At 35.9% G+C, this 21,726-nt stretch overlaps 1 protein-coding gene across 1 annotated transcript in view; it reads left to right on the forward strand.

Moving 5' to 3' along the window:
• Positions 1–21,726, forward strand: part of NT5DC1 (5'-nucleotidase domain containing 1) — a 138,485-nt gene that overhangs the window by 35,372 nt on the left and 81,387 nt on the right. The window lies entirely within an intron of this gene.

Consider the following 21,726-nt stretch of genomic DNA (forward strand, 5'->3'; position numbering starts at 1 on the left):
TAAATGATGGGAAATATTTGACAGTATACATAGTCTCAGAATATGCACCATTAAGTTTAGAACATATTTTTAGAAACATGGTTTTATTAATCATCTTTCGTGTAGACTGATAAAGATTAAACTTTTTAGTGAAAAGCCTTTCTTTATATAGTAGCATTTGTTATATTAACTGTTGCCTTATATTTAAAATAATGGCTGAGTGACCATTCTGGTGCACCTTTTCACAAATTAAACAACAATACTTCTGAATGACACAGTATTGTAAATATTGGGGATTATTCATTGAATAATCATTAAACAGTTATTTCATAAATAACTGTTGTTAAAACTGCTTGAAAGAAATGGAGGCATTTTTGCTCCTTAAATCATTTACAATAAGCTAATTTTAATCACAAAAAGACACAATTTATTGAAGCTTGTTTCCTAATAAGTTAACATGGCAATCTGCCAATCATAGTCTTACCTCTAGCCAGGGAGTTCCTGGTGGTGCTTTCTTGGCAGCTTTCTGAGCCTTCCTTTGCCTAGGTGAATGATGCAGAAGGTGCCCTGTCCAAAGTTGTCCTGCAATATTTATACTGTTTGTCCTTGGCTACAGGAGGTTGTTCTGAGTTAAGCTCCACCCCTCAGAGGTGGAAAACACTAATTATAATGAAAAGTTCTATTGGGCAGTCAAAATCAGGTTGGGTTCTCATTTTCCTTTTTTTTTTCCAATTAAAAATTTAACTATTTGTCTTCAAAATATATTAATAATTTCAATATGAAACATTTTGTGATTTTATTTTAGAAATTTTTTTACAAATATTTATATTTGTACATGATGGTGGATTATGTATGTAATTTTGATGTAAAATATTTGGTAGTATATAAAAAAGGGAAGAAATCTTTTGGAAGGGATGTAGATTTAAACCGTCATCTGAATTCTTATTCCCACATACAGCCATCACAGTAACCACAAATGTTCATAAATTTTTATAATAACCTTCCTTATATTTAGGCTTGAGAAAATGATGAAAAATGTGAAAAATATGATATGCTGCTATGTATTTGAGGATTTTATTGTTAGTCTTTAGTTAATAAATTTAAAATATGGTAGTATATGATCATTTTAAATTTTTACGCATCAAATAGCTTAAATTTTTCACACAGGCAAGACATCTGTAGATCTAATAGTAGCATTAGCAATACAGTTATCTTGAAGGATGTAGAGTTTTTTTTTTAGTACTATATTCTGTATTCAATAAACAGCTTTTTTTTTTTTTTGCTTTTTGGGTCACACCCAGCGATGCTCAGGGGTTACTCCTGGCTCATACACTCAGGAATCACTCCTGGCGGTGCTTGGGGGGACCATATGGGATGTTGGGAATCGAACCTGTGTCGACCATGTTGGCTGCGTGCAAGGCAAACGCGCTACCCGCTGTGCTATTGCTCCAGCCCCAACAGCTTTCATTTTTATTACTTAATCTTGAATTTTGAAATTGCAAGAGATAGCAAAAGTCTTTAACTTGATAATATTTATTTATACATATTTATACACATATATATTAAGTATATATGCGTGTATATGTATATTTAAATAAGGTTATATATTTATTTCAGGAGAAAAAAATTAATTTGATTCCACCTTTTTATAAATATCGACTTACCTTGGAATTTCCTTCAGAAATCTTGAATCAATCCAGTTTATAAACACTTTTCTCCAGAGATTAAAGTAGGCATTATCATTGTCATTTTCAGTGGTTGATATTTTTCTAAATGCAATTAGGAGATTCTCGAAATCACCTTTTAGGTTTGTTCCTCAAGCCCAGGTTCTCCGTTGAACATACATCTCACTTGCCTCTCTGTCTCTTGGCTTGCTTTCTCTGACCCCTATTCTCTCTTGAACACGTATCTTTCTTACTTATCTCTTATCTATGTGGTCTTGCTCCTTCAGTCCCATGCTCTCCTGGAATATTTCTTCCTATGTCTCTGCTTGCTCTTTCAAGCCTGTGTTCTCTCTTAAACATATATTTCTTTCCTTCTCCCTCACTCACATCTTTTTAAGTAATTTTTGTTCATAAAAATCTATCTTGCTTCACACACACACACACACACACACACACAATTTTTAGGATCCAAAAGACAGGAGTTAGAGAGTCCACAGTTTATATCTTCTTTCACCACTTTGATCTAAATGAAAGTTATATATATGAATGGTCATGGTCACGGTCCTCCCGTTGTTCATCGATTTGCTCGAGCGGGCCCAGTAACGTCTCCATCATGAGACTTGTTACTGTGTTTGGCATATCGAATATGTCATGGTAGCTTGCCAGGCTCTGCCGTGCGGGCGAGATACTCTCGGAGGGGTGGAGGAATCGAACTCGGGTCGACCATGTTGGCCGCTTGTAAGGCAAACACCCTACTGCTGTGCTATCGCTCCAGCCCTATATATGTGAACAAAGTATTAAATTCTCTTAAATAGGCATAGATACATCTTTTTCTAACATCTGTGAAACAAAAGTAATAGGAATTCATAATTGAACAATAGTTGAAATAATTTCATGTTTAACCAGTGGATGAGATATGAATCTATTCTTTTTCTTTTTCCTTCTCACATCCACACATAATTTTATGTATTTTAAATAAAGTCTTACATAACAGTCTGTACAAATATAATTGTTCTCATTTCTCTGCCTCTCTTTCTCTTAACTCTCATTTTCAAATCTTTTGTTGGTTGTTATATTTTAAAATTGACATTATCACATATCTGTATAATACTCAAACACATGAAGTATGGTTTTTATATCTGTTTATATTAACAGTCATTATGAATATATTATTAATTATTTAGAAGTTATGAAGTAACAATTATAATATGGAATCTGCTACATTTGTAATACTATGAAAGATCAGTGGGAAATGCCTGTCTTTCATCTTGTGGTTCATTCGGATCAGATTTTGAAAAAGTAGGTAAAGTAAAATGGATGCTCTTGAATCTGGAATAATAGGTATTGTTTTGAAAGGAGTAATTAGAAATATTATGTATTCTAAATAAAAATATATTCCAGTATTTTCTGTGCATATATATAGTTCCACACTGCACATACCTATATGTTTGTTTATATTTGCTAAATCTCACTAATGTGAATGTCAGAAGATAATTCCTCAGCTTTTCATTTTGTGCTCCTGTGTAAGCGATTTGTTCATCTGTTGCTGTTCCATCTGTTTTCAGAGCTTTTCATCACAATCTTGCAGTCTGTTTTATCATCTATATGGTGAAAAGTTTCAACTGCGTCTTAAAGCTCCTACCTTTAAAACTATTCTTGTGCCTAAGGTATTCTATACTCCTTGGTTAGGCAGTGAACTTGGCTCCTCTTGTGCTTTCTAAAGACAAAATCCATACCAGATGGTTGTAAATAAAAATATGTGGGTATTAGTCATTTTGCTTTTCCCCAGTAACTTTGAAAACGTCGTAGTGTCTGAATAAGCCTTGGGCGTCCAGCCCTTTTTGCAAATACTGTATCTATTTCAGCACAGGGAATCTGACTACTGTTTGCTTTGTTAGTCACACAAGAAGCACTGTCTTCTCCAAAACAGATTGTAGAATAAGAGTATTTGCTAGCCACACCCACCCAATTGTGTATTTAAAGCTATTTTTATTCTCTAAGAGTTCATTTGTAGCTTTGAAAGAGACTACTCTGACTTTATGATGAAAACCCATTTCACCTAAAATGGAAAACCTTGCTCTTTAAACTTAAGTAACTTAATGATTTTTTAATATCAAACAGGTATGATGGGTTTTGTACATTCAGTATTTAGCTGGTGTTTAGGCTTAGCCTGTTCATTTTTACTTCATTCATTTACAAATATTCAATCAGGCACAGAGATAAAAACGTAACACCCTCCTTTCAAAGTGTTTGAGCAGTCATTATCAGCCTTCTTCCTCTCCTTTTTCCACAGTACTAAAGAATGTGGCACAGTTTATTCATCTCGTCATTCTTCTTTAAGATAGTTACAGTTCAGAAACTATTTTGAAAGCTCATTAAGTGATCATGTGAACTCCTAAGTGAAATGTCTTAGTCTGGGCTTGCTCTCTCCGACCTGTGTTCTCTCTTGAATACATATCTTGCTTGCTTGTCTCTATGTCTCTTATCTGTATGGACTTGTTCTTCAAGTCTGTATTCTCCTTTGTGTGTATATACACACACACACACACACACACACACACACACACACACATATATGTCTATGTCTTTTTGCTTGCCTGCTGGCTGGCTTGCTCTTTTAAGCCCACGTTCTCTCCCTTAAACACATATTTTTTCAATTTTTCTCCCCTCACATCTTTCTAATTAAATTTTGTTCGATAGAAATAATCTTGTCCTAAAAAAAAAGTCTTGCCTCAATGTTTGTTGTTTTTTTTTTTTTTTGCTTTTCGGGTCACACCCAGCTATGCACAGGAGTTACTCCTGGTTCATGCACTCAGGAATTACTCCTGGTGGTGCTCGGGGGACCCTATGGGATGCTGGGAATCGAACCTAGATCGGCTGCGTACAAGGCAAACACCCTACCCGCTGTGCTATTGCTCCAGCCCCAGCCTCAATGTTTTATTTCTAGATTGTTAACGTTAGCTATATAATTTTTTAGTTTATATAAAGGTTTTAACTTTTACTTTTTAAAGTTTACTGACACAAATAGAGAAATTATAATGAATTCTTCTGTAATTATTATCCAGATTCAACTAACCTAATTCACTGCTAATTTCTTTACCATTCATTACCAATATTTTATACCAATTTAATATATGTTAATTTTATGGATATTTAAGTATATTATATTTATTATTTCTAAATAACCTTAGCACTGTGGCACTGTCCTCCTGTTGTTCATCTATTTGCTCGAGCGGGCCCAGTAATGTCTCCATTATGAGAGTTGTTGTTACTGTGTTTGGCATATTGAATACATCATGGGGAGCTTGCCAGGCTTTGCCGTGCGGGCAAGATACTCTCAGTAGCTTGCCGGGCTCTCCAAGAGGGGCGGAGGAATCGAACTCGGATTGGCCGTGTCAGCCACGTGCAAGGCAAACGCCCTACCACTGTGTAGTCATGCCTAAATAACCTTATTAAATACAAAATTCTTCATGTTCAAAATCTTTGACTATCTTGTCTATATACATATGTATTTGTATGTGTAAATATATATGTATAATGGTAAATGGTAAAGGCCCTCCCGTTGTTCGTCAATTTGCTCGAGCGGGCCCAGTAACGTCTCCATTGGAGACTTTGTTGTTACTGTGTCTGGCATATCGAATACGTCACGGGGAGCTTGCCAGGCTCCGCTGTGCAGGCGAGATACTCTCGGTAGCTTGCCGGGCTCTCCGAGAGGGGCGGAGGAATCGAACTCGGGTCGGCCATGTTGGCTGCGTGCAAGGCAAACGCCCTACCGCTGTGCTATCGCTCCAGGATATATAGTTTATATATATGCAGATATTCTTTTTTGTTGTTGTTGTTTTTTGGGTCACACCCGGCAATGCACAGGGTTTACTCCTGGCTCTGCGCTCAGGAATTACCCATGGTGGTGCTCAGGGGGACCATATGGGATGCTGGGAATTGAACCTGGGTTGGCCGCATTGATTGATTGATTTATGTTTGTTCAAATTAAGTTCAGGACTTTTCCCAAATAGAAATGTTCATGTTTGTTAAGTCTGTGATACATGCCTTTTATTTCCCTTTTGCAGTTTATTTTAAAAAAAAAGTAGTTTCCCATATTATTTACTTTGTATTTTGTTATTGAAAATGCTTTCCTATTATTTATATTTCTTTTAAATTGATTGTTAAATCTAGTGACTTGATCTGATTCAGCTTTGAGATCCATCATATACACACACAAAGTTTCCTTGGCAAGAACACTATAAACCATTTTTAATTTTTTTTGAGAGAATGTAACTAGGAATTGTTCCCTTATAATGTTGGTATGTTTCAGCCAGGATGCCTTTCATTTCTGATTATCTCTTTGAAATGTCACTAAGTATTGATCATTACCCAGATAAACAGTTACTCCTTTGTTTATCAGTTAAATGGCTATTAGAAAATCTTATCTGATGTTAGGTTATCTCAAAGTATACTTATGTGTAGAAAAAGCAGAATCCTAGCCTTTACCTGTATTTAACATAATAAGCTTATTTCCTAGCACCTTCTAAAACTAGTTCAGCCCAGTGGGTGTTTAAATATTGTTATAAACTCGTGAGTTGAATGTTTTATATAATTGATGGCAGTTATTGCTAATTGCTCAGATTTTTGCTATGGGAGCAAAAACAGTGATAGCAAAGACATCTGATACCATCATAGTAGTTTTGATAACTTATTTTGAAAACTGTTTTGTATTTTCTTCGTACTATTTCCAGGTAGCCATGGTTTCTCTTGTGGGAAGTCCAGGAAAGAGACCAGTCCAGGGTTTGCATTCTTGGAGTCTACATTGCTCCTGGTTTGGTCATTGTTTCTATTTTTTGAAAGAACATATCCAGGAATTTTTTTCCGTATAATGTTAACAAAGAAGACACAATTTTGTGTACATCCAGTTACATTGAGGGCAAAAGAGTGTTTACTTAATAGTCTCCTAGTTGTACCTATAACTCTTTAGTCCAGTACTAAAAAATCCCAGTCTTGTGACAATAATGCATTTATTTACAAAACCCACACTTTCCAAAAATAACATATACCAACATTCACACCACCATAGTGAAAAGTTTTGTTTGCATACCCAGTACAGCTATATAGTCAAATTGTTGTACTTTAGAGTCACTTGAAATATCTCACTTGTATGTAGTAATTTTACCTATTCACCTGAGTGAATTCACTCAGGTGAATAGGTAAAATTTCATTTTGTGGAAGTAATTCACTTAGATTTATTTTTTAATTTAATTTTTAAATTTTAGAGTACTTTAAAAATTTTTTAAATTTCAAAATGTTTGCTTCCCGTGGTGTACTGATAAGTGATGGGGAAGGTGTGTTTATTGATACCTAAGATATAAATGCACCCACTGTGCAATACATCTGAACATTTACCAAGAGCCAGCATACACCAGTTGTAATACTTGATGCAAATTTCCTAAGTTAAATCTATAAGCAGAAAATATTTAGAGAAGTCTGGCTTCTGTTACTGACCTTGTCCCATTGTGAATTGTAAACATATTTATTATCATCTTCAAATTTCTAGTAGATTTGAAGTATATACTTGAAATCATAATGTATATACTTTACTGTTCTTCCTTTTATGTAATAGTTAATCTTGACGATTACTTAGTACTATCTAAAGATGGTCCACTACCCTTTTTATAGCTGCATAGCACTCTATTATGCTTACACTATAGTTTTTTAACTTTCTATTCACTGACCTTCTGTATTCCTCTTTTGATAATGCAAGTGCATATGTAGTTGACAACTATGTGTGTATATCTATTTTACCTGAATATCTTTGAGATTTTTATAAATGAAATTTGTAGGCCAAATGGAAAATGCATATGTAGTTTTGTTACAAACCATTAAATTTCACTTTTAAAAGGTATCCTTTTGCATTTCCATTAGCAAATTAGAGTGCTGTTTGCCTAGACTCCTCATCAGAATTTATGCTTTAGCTTTTATTGAACTTTTCGACTTTGCTCATTTTTAAAGGTAAAAATGAGAATTTGGTCTACAGGTAATTTCCACTCACTGTTACTAAACAATTGGTTGAGTATCTTTTCAAGTCATTTACACCTTATGCCTTGGCTATTTTTCCAATAATATGTTCCCTATATCTAGAAATATAAACCTCTTTTAAAATATGCGATTTATAATATTTCCCAGTTTGTCATTAGTCTTTTTTATTTGCAGGGTTTTTTGGTTTACATGTAAGACTTTCTTCTGAGATATTTAAATTTGGGTTCAAAATGTCATTCATTTATAGACTTAGAGCTGTAAGGGGCATTAAGGTCATTTAGATCAGTCATTTTGTTCTTTATGTGAGGAAACTAGTTTCTCTGTTATGAATGTCTCATTCCCTAGTGTTTAATTGAGTTAAATTTCTGAAGTGAAGAACTGTTAAGTGAGAGGGTCCATTGAAGGTAAACGCCAACAATTAAGCTAATGTGTTAGTCTCCTTACCCAAAGAGGATACTGATTTTCCTGTTCCTCTAATCCTTCATTCTTTTAGCAGTGGAAATGGGAAATACGCCCAGAAGTCTTGTTCGGGCACTTGGGGACCCACCTCCACCTAAATGTAGCTTTCGACTTGTTCCTCCTGAAAGGGTTTTAGAAGAACATTCATGGGGCAGTTATAGAGTTCAGAAGCTAAAAGTGATCTGTTTGTGCAAATAGTCCATGTGGTTTCGTGGTTAGATACCTGCTGAGGGCTTGAAAGGAGAAATTCATGCATAAAAACAGGTGTTTATGAAAACCCCTGAAACTTGAGGCCAGGTCAAGAAAAACTGAGAGTCATTTAATAAAGTCTGAAGGAAGGCTTTATATTCTATCTTCTATTACACATAAACTGCTACATTACTTAAAGAACTCTCAGTTTTGTGGCCCAAATGCTATTGACATCATCTTCTTTCCATATTAGTTGGCTAAGTTAAAAATATAGTACTTCTTGAACCCTTGACCCTAGAGTTTTAAGGATCCTGGACATCTAGCAGATTCTTGGCCACTCAGACATCTTCCTACTTTGTTTACAAATTCAATTTTAACATTTAAAATTGTAGAAATTAGATTGACAGTTAATAGAAGTTGGAGACATGAGATGGAAAGTTAGTTGGGAGGGGTATCATGAGGTGACACTTTCATTTTAATTTCTTGGCTCGTCTTATCATCATGGTTAGAACATCCCTGTAATCACTGTCTACTTGTATAGTAGATGTACCTAAAAGCATGTGTGATTCTCTTGGGGTACAGAATATTTACAGATAGGAATACAGATCAATGGGAAATCTACCTTTGAGACTGATGGTCATGCAGCTGTTTAATTTACTCATATTAACAATTAAAAATGAATTCCGTAATTTCCATTTAAGTAACTCTAGGCTTTAGTCTACTTAGTGTTTGGTCGGACTTAGCCCTCTGTTCCTTGACCAGCAAACCTCTACCCCTTATTATGTGTTGTAGCAGGTTAATCGGAAGCAGAATGCCATTTCTCATTCCTTCTTGCCCACTTGGCTTTCTTGTACATTGGTTTCCTTCGAAGATTGATGATTTGCTTTTCTCTCTCTCTCACTCTCTCTCTCTATATATAATATGCTATTTCAATGATTTTCTTCTATTGACCTTTTAAGTGCTAGATTGTACTAATTAGTTTTAGTCACTTATGAGTCAAGTAGCCTGCCACTTCTGATATCAGTAGATATGCAATATCCCTATCTAGGTCTTTTTTATTTGAAGTTGAAATAATGGATATATAAACTGGTAGAACAGTGGCATAGAATGCTCAGTACATACAATGATGGTGAAGACCATGCTGAAGTCAAAGAAATAACAAATTCTAAGCATAGTTTTAAAATTTTGCTAAACTTTTTGGGGCTGAAGCGATAATACAGTGGGTAGGGTGTTTGCCTTGCACATGGCCAACCTGGGTTCAATTCCCAGCATTCCATATGGTCCCCTGAGCACTGCCAGGAGTAATTCCTGAGTGCAAAGCCAGGAGTAACCATTGCTGGGTATGACTCAAAAAGAAAAAAGAAAAGAAAAAAAAACTTGCTAAATGTCTTTCTAGTTTCTCTTGTGTTCTAGTAGCTAGAAGAAGCTGCTTCCCAGCTACTCATAGTCTTAGCCCTGTAAGTGATGATCACTGTCATCATCACTGTCATCCTGTTGTTTGACTTGAGCGGACACCAGTAACGTCTCTATTTGTCCCAGTCCTGAGGTTTTAGCAGCCTCTCCTTACTCGTCTTTCCCACCGATTGGAGGCTCTTATAGGATCAGGCAAATGAGACCTGTTATCGTTACTGCTTTGGGCATATCGAATATGCCACAGGTAGCTTGCCAGGCTCTGCCCGGGCAGGCAGGACACTCTTCAGTAGCTTGCCAGGCTCTCCGAGAGGACTGTGTGTGTGTGTGTGTGTGTGTGTGTGTGTGTGTGTGTGTGTGTGTGTATTTCTATGATTTGTTGCCTAGTGTCTGAACGCCATCAAATATGGTATGGTAATTATGGAGAATAGGTAGGAACTGTCTGGAGCGTGGCGGCAGTTGGGTAGTTGGAGGTCGGCTGCCGGGGCTAGGTCCCTTGAGGTGGGGAAGGCTCTCACCCGCCCCACTGTGGTGCGCCCTGAATGAAAACAGCCTGGAGCAGAGTGCAAGTTAAGTAATGATATACCAAACATAAGCACTTCACGATCTTTGCTTAGATTTCATTAGAACCCAGAATTTTTAGGTTATGATATAAAATCCATCTTCCAGATCACGAACTGACATTTTCTCTCAACACACTTTATATTTATTTCTGAATGTAACTCAAGAACTCTTGGTTATTTTTCATTAAACTTCTACTCTGTCTGGGAGCAAGCAGAGCCTCATAAGTCATTACTAAGTGAAGTAGTTAAACGATGTATGCTGGAGCGCAGACTTCAGTATTTAATGGGTGTGGGCATTTTATTTACCACTTTGGGCACCCAGGAACAGGACTTTTGACACAGAGCTGGTTTGGATCTGTGTGATTTGCCTGAAATAGTTTAATTCTTGCAGAGATCTTGTTATCACCAACATCTTCCCAATAAAATTTTCATCAATGAGAGTAACTGTGGCTATCAAGTTTAGTGACTGTGTTCCTTAAGGTTAGAATTTCAGAGGGTTTTAACTTTCAAAAATGGTGTTTCTCAAAGCACTCATGATCTTGATTTCTAGTTAAGGGAAGAGAGAAAATAGGTGAGGAGAGAGAAAAAAGAAGAGGTGCTAGGCTCTTGGGAGTTGATAATATATTGGAAACCTAAGCTGTGCAGTTTTAGAACAGTGAATAACTTCCTAAAGAAATGATTTCTGTGTTTCACTTTCCAAGTTTCCTTACCCACCAATATCTTATTTGCTTGTTTACATATTGATTCATTCACCTTACCAATTATAGAAAACACATATACCCAAAATAGACCATCAACGGCATTTATTAATTTTTTTTCTGCTCAAACTATCTGTTGACATCTCCCCTGAATGCGAATATATACATTGAAAGGGAGGAAAATGTTATTTGGAAAAAGAATAGTTTAGAACATTTGAGTTTTTAAGATGAGAAATTAGAATATCACCTTTAGCTTTACTAAAAAGAAATTAATGTTAGGGCTGACAGACACTAATCATATAAGAACAAGAAACTGATATTTTAATTTTGTATACAGCCACTACCCTTTACATTTAAAAGATGTAAATTCATCTTTCACATTTCTACATGTATGCTCTAGATAGTAATTATAGATCTTTGGTTGTGGCTGTTACTTAGCAAAGTTGTTTTGGCAGAATTACCTTTTTCCCCATTTAAGTCTTCAGTAATATGTCATTCCATTACTTCAAGAGTGATTCAACATATGTACTAGAAGTATTTTGCACAGATTTTAACTGAATATTTATTCTGACTTCATGATCATTCTTTTGCGGGGGTGGAGGGGGGAATGCCTCACTCTTCCTTATTTTGTTGTTGTGAATGTTATTGCAGTGATTGAGGCTCTTCCTTCTACACACACACACATGCATTTGGCCATGGTACTTGCACATTTAGTTGAACTTGCTCTGAGGGGTATGTGTATTCAGCCCGTAGTGCTTGCATGCTTGGCTCCAGTGCTCACTAAGAGGGTTTGCATCCCTTTCATTGTGCAGTCACACTTACTCACCAAGGTTGGCATTCAGTAGTGTCCTGATCTAGTACTTTCTGGTTATAGTGCTGCAGAGGTGGGGGTGGGAAACAGGCAGGGGGCCAGTGTCTCTGCATTTCTCACATGCGCTTGCCAGGGATGCGTTTCCTGACCTGAGTCCTAAAACATCTTTTACTTATGGTAGTTGCTGGGGATTGCTCCACTTCGTTGTGGTGCTTACATAGATAGTCCTGACTGTGATGTAGCTGGAAATTACTTATAGCACTAGGGATTACTGACAGCAAAGCTAACCAGAAACCCAACAGGACTATCTCAGTCTTTCTCTGTGCATGTGGTGGCAGTGTGGATTAAATTCATAACCTTATACTTGCATGGCAGACATTTTCTGACACTGAGCCCTTCCTTTGGTGCCCTGAAAATACTTTTTTTTTTAAACCTGTCTTCAAATTGACATTGGCGTGTATATCATCCCTGGGCATGATTTAGCAAATTTTTGGTAGTCCTTTGGGACCGTGCAATGTCAGGGATCCATAGTAGGGCAAAGCACAAAGATAGCCTGTGAGATATCTCTCCAACCCAATAAGTACTTTTTATTTACTAAGCCAAGTATCATTTATAAAATGTTTTATGTACAGTGCAGATAAATCTGTATGGAAAATCAGGTGTCATTCAAAGTTGGGAAGCCTATCAGAAAATTTCCAACTGAACTGCAAAAATATTTTAAGCTCTTATTATTTTCGTTTTTGTTGTAGCCCCATGAATTAGGGACTGTTGTTTGCTCCATTTAGGCACAAAGAATTGAGCTACAAAGAGGTTAAACATCCTAACAGTGTGCAAATATTTCCCAAAGGTTTATGCAGGACCCAGTATAATTCTGAGTATAGCACTATTCTAATTTGGAATAACTCTGTTTGCTGTAGTTTGCCAAGTTTGGTAAAAATTTGATCCCAGTACATTTAGTTTCCAAATTACCTCGTCAAAGGAAGCGGTTTTCATTGTTTACTTTTGAAAGAGCCATGCTAATCTAATTCTAAGATGGGTAAGTTTGGAATTTGCTACTTAAAGACGTTAATTAAAAGCAACTATTGCTAATGTTATTAGTTTTGTTTTTATACCAAAGAAGTATCTAATAGCACATTATGATCTTTTATCATGGTTAAAAATTAGGGAGCCATTCTCAATGTGTTGAAAATTTCAAACTATTGTTGTTTACTATTTAAGTTATTCTTAACTTACCTAATTTATTACTGATTTATCTAATACTATTTGTTACTGATATTTTTTAATAACAATGGATTAATCATAATACACACTGTTGGTTATGATAGAAAGACAGCCCACTTTAGAATCCCAACTGTAAATCCTAAATGTAGAGTTCCATGTTTTCAAGCCCTTTTTATTGACATATCATTAGTTTGCTATTAATGGTAGAATTTCAGGAGTCTGGCTTACCACTTGCATATGTGATGAGATTTCCCATACCCACTAACAAAGTTCTGTGCCATCCCATCACAGACCCTTCTACTCATTCCTCCCAGTCCCCCTGTCCCGCCTCTCTGTTACATTTTCACTGAGTCTGGGACTTAGTTTAGACGGTAGAATTAAACTTCGGGCCTCACCTATTCAAGGCATGTGCTCCACCTCTTTGAATTATATCTCCAGTCGCAGGAAACGTTATTTTTAAGATGCCAAGTATAACATAAACACAGGTGGTCTTCATTCCACTGTTTGCAAATTGAAGCCCTGTGGAATTTCCTCTCAAATTTCCTGACAACTGTTGCTTATCTTTTAATAGTCAGTGTAATATCTAATATATAAGTGTAAATTTTGAATGTAAATTTCAAAAAAAACTATCACAGAGAATTCAAGCATTACTGAATCTTGGTGCTAGAAACTTTATAAGACATTTTAATGTTTAAACATGATTACCATGTTTTTTAAAGTAGTATTTTGCCTCCAAAGGTAGGTAAGTTCAGTATTGTATATGTAGAAATATGTTATATGGGTATGAAAAACTATATATTCCTACATCATTTTGACATAACTCTTGGGCTCAGAATTTTATTGTTTATTTTTCATATTTCATTGTAATTTCTGAGTAGCACTGATGGAGTGGCAGCAGATTCTGTACTTGGTTTTGGAAAGAACGTCATTCATTTTCATATACCGGTTGGCCTTGTTTCAAATTTCATTTTCATAAGAAAGTTTATAAAAGCTTTTTTATTTGTATGGAATTTTATACTTAACACAGTTTTAAAATGCTAGCATGTTGTCTTTTATAACAACTCTGTGCTTTGACTAAATACAGATAATTTGGATATTTTCCTTATTGCCTCTGGTACTATTTTTGGTTTGATTTCCTTGTACAGCTTGATTCTTTGGATTGGTGTATGCTTGTTTCTAATTGGCATTTAATTTTGCAACCAGTAGGATTTATAGAATAACCAGAGTGTTTTGATTGTATGCAACTAGTAATACTATAGCTCGATCATGATTACGATCATTCTGTTGTTCGTCGAATGCCTCGAGCAGGCACCAGTAATGTCTCCTTCGTCCTAGCCCTGAGATTTTAAAAAGTGTCATATTCAAGGCTTTTTCAGGGCTAGGAGAATGAGACCCATCATTGTTACTGGTATTTGGCCTAATGGGTACAGCACGGGGAGTTTGCTAGACTCTGCCGTGTGGGAGGTTACATTCGGTAGCCTGCCAGGTTGTCCAAAGTAAGAATGAGATAATAAGATGTCCGGGAGCTGGGTTTTATAGTCTCTGGGTCTTGGCCGTTGATGGGGTTACACGGTGCAGGGGGCCAGTTGGTGGGTGTGACCCCGGCCTACTCGAAGATGGAGAATCTGGGTGGAGGATGCTCAGCCCTGATCCGAGCTGCTGCTTTTGGATGATACAGTTATTGTGTTTTTTAAAATACTGTTTAAAATCTGACTCAGTAATACTAAGAAATAGTTGTATTTGAAACCATCTGTATTTGGACTTTTTTTTTCACCCTTTATAATGATACAGTAAATTCCTATGCATTTTAATCTTATATATACAGTATAACAACACTGCCTTCATTTGACTCATGGTTGAAAAAAAAAAGGACTGAAAAACTAAATTTGTCTCATTTTAAGGTCTGGTTTTTCAGTTTAAAAGTGCATATATAAGCTATGTTTACAAACTTTGGTTCGTGAAATATTTCTTCCATGCAAGGAAAGTAGGGAAAAGAAATTATATTTTAAGATACATTATAAATATCACTTCTTCCTTATCAAGAGCAGTTTGTATAAAAACTGTCTCTGGGAACCTCCCAAGTGGTGCTGAGAGTACCTGCGGACCACTCCCAGAGATACTCAGCCATCAAGGCTGACTGGCACTTCAGTGCTCGGGCTTGAACGTGTATTACTGTTTGGACCCCACAATAGTGGGTACCACAGGGACCATCCTAGCAGTGATCGGATATATTCAGGGCTATACCCAGAGATGCTCAGCAGGCCGAGCATTGGGCTGCCAAGCATTGAACTGGGGTCTTTTAGAGTATCTTCCTGGCTGCTAAATCACTTTTTAATAACTGTGTTATTATTGTCTTACTTAGCTCTGAATCTATTTTGTTTTTAGATCAAACTTGGATTTATTGGGCAATTTCTGTATATCTGGTACTTTGCTTTGCTCATTTGACCCATCAAACCTTTTAATAGATTTTAACAATAGATAATATCACTCTTTGTTTTAAAAAAACTATAAGAGCTTTGAGAATTCATGTGGGCTTAATAAATCAGTAGGAGGTAGAGTGGAGCATTTGAACACCAATTCTACTTTACTATCATTAGGGAAATGAAAATCAAAGCAACAATGAGATATCACTTTGTACCAGTGAGATTGGCACACAGACATCAAAAAGAACAAAAACAGTCAGTGTTTAGTGGGAAAATGTGGCAAAGGAATCCTTATCCACTGCTGGTGCAAATGTTAACTGGTTTAAACCTCTTGAAAAATAATATGGACATTTCTCATAAAACTGAGAATTGAGATTCCACGTGCCAAATCAATTCCACTCCTTGGCATCTACCCCAAGGGACTAGTAACTATTTAGAAAAGACATTGTGAAAAATGAAAAGACTTTTTTTCCCCACCAGTATCAATTGCAGTTTATTCCAGTCTCCTCTCCATTCTCCTCTGATTCCCTTTCTGTTTCTCTCTGGATCCCTCAGCCCACTCTTACAGCCTAGTTTATATAGAAATCATGTAGGGTGGGGATACAAAGGTAGGGTTGAACTTTAACAAATCAACAAAGAGAGGTAAGGGCACTCCTCCAGGAAATTACTCAAGGACAAAAGTCTCATCTAAAGAGATTACCCCAGATTACTAGATCTGTTCAAGGGCGGGATTCCATCCAGGATGTGGTGCTTTCTTCTTTCCCCAGCTAGAAATCCACTTAAATAGTTGTAGTAAATTTACTTCTAATATTTCTAGCAATGTCATTCTGTATGATCACAGTAAGAGATATATCAAGCTTAAAGTTTGTTTCTTTCTGAGGACATCTCACTATATATTCCAAACCACAGTCCTCAGGCCAGGTTAGTCTTCCTAACCCCAAGAGGATCCTTATCCAGTCACCTCTTTTGGGTCCTAACAGAGTTTGTTCATGACCATGTTTTTGACTTATAGCTGAGTATTGTGGTACTTTGGCCTGGCCCATTTCGATGCCAGGGTTGCTCACAGTTTACCCTGGGTCCATTCAGTCCCTCATCAGGACCCTGCTTTTGGGGTGCTAGGAACTAAGGGCAACTGAGGCTTAAGTTGAGGAAGCAGATGTCTAGGAGTAAATATTATTTCGGAATCAATTAACTCCCAAGTTACAAAAGTATAATATTAACTGTCATCCTGTGTTCATATAAAAGGGGCATTGCTTTAAAATAAATTATGCAAAAGATGGGGAAAAGAAATATTTAACTTACAAGTTCAGCATCCTTAGAAGGATTTGACCTTACAAGTTAACAGAATCTGATTGGGGAAAAGGTGATTAACTGGTTGGGGAGGGGAGCATAGGGAACTGTTTACAGATAAACACAGAGGAATGGAAGTGACTCAGGAGCACTGTGATAGGTGTAACTCGATAAACCTAAGCTCCCTGTGGCAAGGGAGAAAGGGCAAACCAGTGTTATTTTATATCTCTCCCTTTTCTGTTTACAAAACACAGAAATTTGAAATGGGAAGAGGAACAATTCCAATCACAAAAGTTGTATTTGTCTACTATTCACAGTAGCCAAAATTTGGGAACAACCCAAGTATTCAAGAACAGAAAAATGAATAAGGGAACTATGGGTATATATGCTCAATGAAAAGTTACTGTTATAAGAAAAGACAGAATCATACAACCTTCCACTCTGTGGATGGAACTAAAGGTTGTTGGTCAGCCAGAGAACAGATACAGAAAAATACCTCTTATGTGGGATATAAAGAAGCATAGGAAAATAATCAAATGGCTGATAGCAACAGAATCTGTGATTTGGTTTCAGAACTGAGGTTATCATGGGGGAGAGTGGGGTGAGGGCTGTGGGGAATTCTGAGACCTGGTGGAGGGAAACAGGCACTTTGTTGAGGGGTGTGGTATTGGAACATTGTATTCATAAAACACTATCATTGACAGTAATTTAAATCGTGGTGACTAAAATAAAATTTAAAAACCACAAATGCTGCATTGGTTTTTTCCACAAAGGCATGCAATTAGATATCTTTAAATACCTTTTTTTAATATAATTTCCCATGATTATCATTAAATCAATAAGTGTATATCAAGATATATCCCTTTAAAATTTGGCTGAATTGCAAATGAAGCAAGTCCATATTATTTGGCTGATGTACTTTCTCAGGTAGAAATTCTGCTTCTTGTACTTCTGACTACATCGTGCTGATACCCCTTTTCTGGAAAACAGCTTTGCTTTCCACAGGTTTCAAGAACAAGGAATACTTAACATTCGAAAAACTTTGATATATACATACATATGTATCACAGTATCACATGTTTTATTGTTCTGCATGAAAAAAATACCATCAGTGAATATAGACATATCTACTATCCAGCAAGAAACCTTTAATGCTATGTTTAAAGATCATGTGTACACTTCCCTGGCTTCATTCCCTCTGTGTTCCTTTCAGGTACCTGCTGACTTGTTTCTTTTTTTCCCCTTCATAGAAAGTTTACCCTCCCTCACTCCACCTTCCAAAACATACATATCCCTCAATTTTTTGTTGCTCTGTTATTTTCTATTACTTGTCTGTTCTATTGCTTGTTAATAGTCTTCCTAGGCTACCCCAGATGTCAACTTTCTCTGTTTACCAGCTCTACAATGTACTTTCTTGTTCTCAAGGTCTTTGTTTCATTTATATCACTTTCTTCACACCTGTGTCACTCAGTACACGAAAATCAAGAAAATGCCCCCCAAACATCTTGATTAACTATATTTTATTTATGCTTTATGGTTAAAAATTGGGTAGATAAGGACATTAAACATTGTGACTTAAAAGACTATGTATAGTTTGTTTTGTCAATTCCTGTACAGAGGATTTTGTTATTTTGAAAATATTTAAAATATCAAAAGGCCTGATACTTCACTCAGTAAGTTTGCTGTTGGCATATAATATTTGATGGTGCTTTTACAAATATAAACAATAGAGTCCTCCATTTCTCACCTTTTTATATGTTTTGTCACAATGAGTTATTTCTGTTAGATATATTTTCCTATGAAAAATGCCAGAAATCATAACCTTATTAGCTTAGTTATAAAGCCTGGGACTTTTTTATTGTTGTAGACTTAACATCTTACTATACTTCATATTTGTATGTTTGATACATATTTTAAGGTGAGTTACAGTTTTATTGATGCTTAGAAAATAGGTATGTTAGAATTACAGTACGAGACTGGAGAGATACTGCAAGAGATAAGGTGTTTGGCTTGGCTGACCCTGGTTTGATCCACAGCATTGCATATAGTCCATGAGAACCATCAGGAATAATCCCTAAGCAGAGAGATAGAAATAAGTCTGAGCACCACTTAATGTGCCTACCTCCCTATTGCAGTATATTAGTTCATATTTTAATTAAATCAAGAAAGATTATTGTTAAAAGTTGTTAAATTTTGTAGTAGTATTTGTTATATGTTTTCTTTAATGGATTTTAACCTATGAAATTTAAAGATATTTGTAACTATGTAAATGCAGATATGAATCAGATGTCTTAAACATTTTTATCAGGGTTTTATTAATCTTTTAATAAACTTGAGGTCATCAGATGTCTTAAACATTTTTATCAGGGTTTTATTAATAAATCTTTTAATAAACTTGAGGTCAGGATATAACTCAGTGGTGGAGTACATTTTTATCTGGGCACAACTTTGAGGAAAAAGATTAGGAGCTGGCTTATTATTTCTTATATGGAGCGATAGCACAGCGGGTAGGGCGTTCGCCTTACACGCGGCCAACATGGCCGACCCGAGTTCGATTCCTCCGCCCCTCTCGGAGAGCCCGGCAAGCTACCGAGAGTATTCGATATGCCAGACACAGTAACAACAAAGTCTCCAATGGAGACGTTACTGGGCCCGCTCGAGCAAATCGACGATCAACGGGAGGGCCTTTACCTTTACCTTTACCTTCATTGCCAAATTAATATGGTCATTGTACTTTATAATAAGGATACCCAGAACTCATAACTCATATATCATTGCTACTGGCTATTCCACATACAGATACAACTAATAAATATATTATTCAACTTGCTTTTTTATACTTTTCTATATTGTTTTATGTTTTCAATTTAGAACTCAAACTTTTAGACATTTAAGTTAATCTTGGATAAGCTAATTATTTGGTATGTTTGTAATATGATTATAGTGTGTATACCAGACTTTGGGGCAACTGTATTTTAGACTGTAATACAAATCTTTAAGATGTCTAAGTGTAAAGGCAGGAAATAACTGGACTGTGGGTGCAGTACCATTTGTCCCTGATGACTTTTAGCTAAATTATCTCTGAGACACAAATATGCATGACAGAAGAATGAGATCTCTGTTTGGAATGTACTTTAAAAGGTTACTTTTCATTTTTAATAAGGCATTAGACTGACAGCACTGACTGTTCTCTGCACAGTTTTGTTGAAGATTACTGGACTTATTTCAAACTGTGCCAATTGCCAGTTGGAGGATGAAGGAAAAGGATTCAACTAGGTATGATGTTGAAATGGTCTCAGAGTGAATAAATTAGTCAATCATAGGTTTGATTTTCAAACCAGGTTGGCACACGTAACATATTTCTTTAGTTTCAATGTACTATAAATTTTTCACTAAAGAATATTGGCATTAAAACTAATTAGAAAATCAGTAAGTTAGATGTACCAGGAAATTTAATGTATGTTTCAAAATCATTGGATGATTGGTTACTTATATGGTACTTGACTCATGGTTAGTCATTTGGGAAAAAAATGTTTTGCTCTATCTTATACCATAAACCAAGATAAATTCTACAGAGATTAAGATCTATCTGACCATCAAAAAATAAACAAGACCAGAGAGACAGTAATAATACCAAAAGAAACTGCTCAAATATTCATTAATAACTACTATCTACATTTTCTTATAGTTGTAATGAAATATTAAGTTATCATTAAAATTATGAGAGCTCCTTGTTAGAGACTGATATAAGGACCTTCAGAATGTATTTAATAAAAAAAATATATGAGAATGTGTGGCAATAAATAATTACATAAAATATACAGTAAACAAAATCTATCATATAAGATCTCTTACTCTTTGTAAGATAGACAAGAAACTACTAAAGATGGTTGACTTGATAAGGAAATCAAGTGAGTTAGGGAGGAGGGAGACTATTCATTATACACTGCTTTTTCCCTTTTGAATAGTGCAATTTGTATAAATAATGTACTCCAAAATACTTCTTATCTTTTAGAAAACCCATAGCAAAAGATGAACAAAGAGAAAAGAATGTAGCATTTGTTTTCATTGCAGTTTACTATATATGCCATCTAAAACTTTCCTCCTTTGAACATTTGAATAATGTCCTTTGAATAGCATTTGAATAGTGTTAGAAAACTGTAATCCTAAGGTTTAGCTAATATATGAGACCAGTTGTAGTTACTGTAGTTAATATATTATTTGCTAATCAACTGAATCTTGCTTTACCATAATTTTGGATATCATTTTTCATTGCTCTCTAAATATGAACATGTTAATTATTGGTATTGTGGTGAACAAAATTTATGTGCTAATTTTTTCAGCACAATTTTTGGCCACACCCAGCACTTCTTAGGACTTGCTCCTGCTCTGTGCCTCAGGTATTGCTCCTGGTAGAACTCAGGGAAGCATATGTGTTGCCAGGGATGGAACCTGGGTTGGCCACATACACCACAAGTGTCCTGCCCACTTTACAGTCACTTCAGTCCTCAGCACATCTTTATTTATTTATTTTGCAAGGAATGATCAAAGGTCAGGGCATTCTTAAAGGAAAATAAACATCTGAAATTTGAGAAATCTGCTTTTTTTCTCTTTGTGAAAATAAAGCTGATGAACCAAACTTTTTAAATACTCATATGTTTAAATGTGCAGACTTTTTAAAACTCACACTGTGATTAACTCATGGGTAGGCATTTCTGTAAGTGAATCAAAATGAAAGCATAACAGGGAAAATAAATATTTTCAACAAATATACATTACAGAAACTGACTTGTAAATTGTAATTTTCTATAAGAAGTCAGAGATTTATTTTTATTTGTTTTGTTTTGAACTGCAGAGGGCCAGGGGAGAGGAGTGCGGGGAGTTCCCAGGGTTGTTCCTGAGCTCGGGCCAGCAGGCAGATCAGTACTAGGGACTGATATGGGCTACCTGGGGCCTGCTGTTCCCCTGGGATTCCCAAACCACCCAATTGGT

The sequence above is a fragment of the Sorex fumeus genome, unplaced genomic scaffold (assembly GCF_029834395.1).
Source record: "Sorex fumeus unplaced genomic scaffold, SorFum_2.1 ptg000054l, whole genome shotgun sequence".
NCBI lineage: Eukaryota > Metazoa > Chordata > Mammalia > Eulipotyphla > Soricidae > Sorex > Sorex fumeus.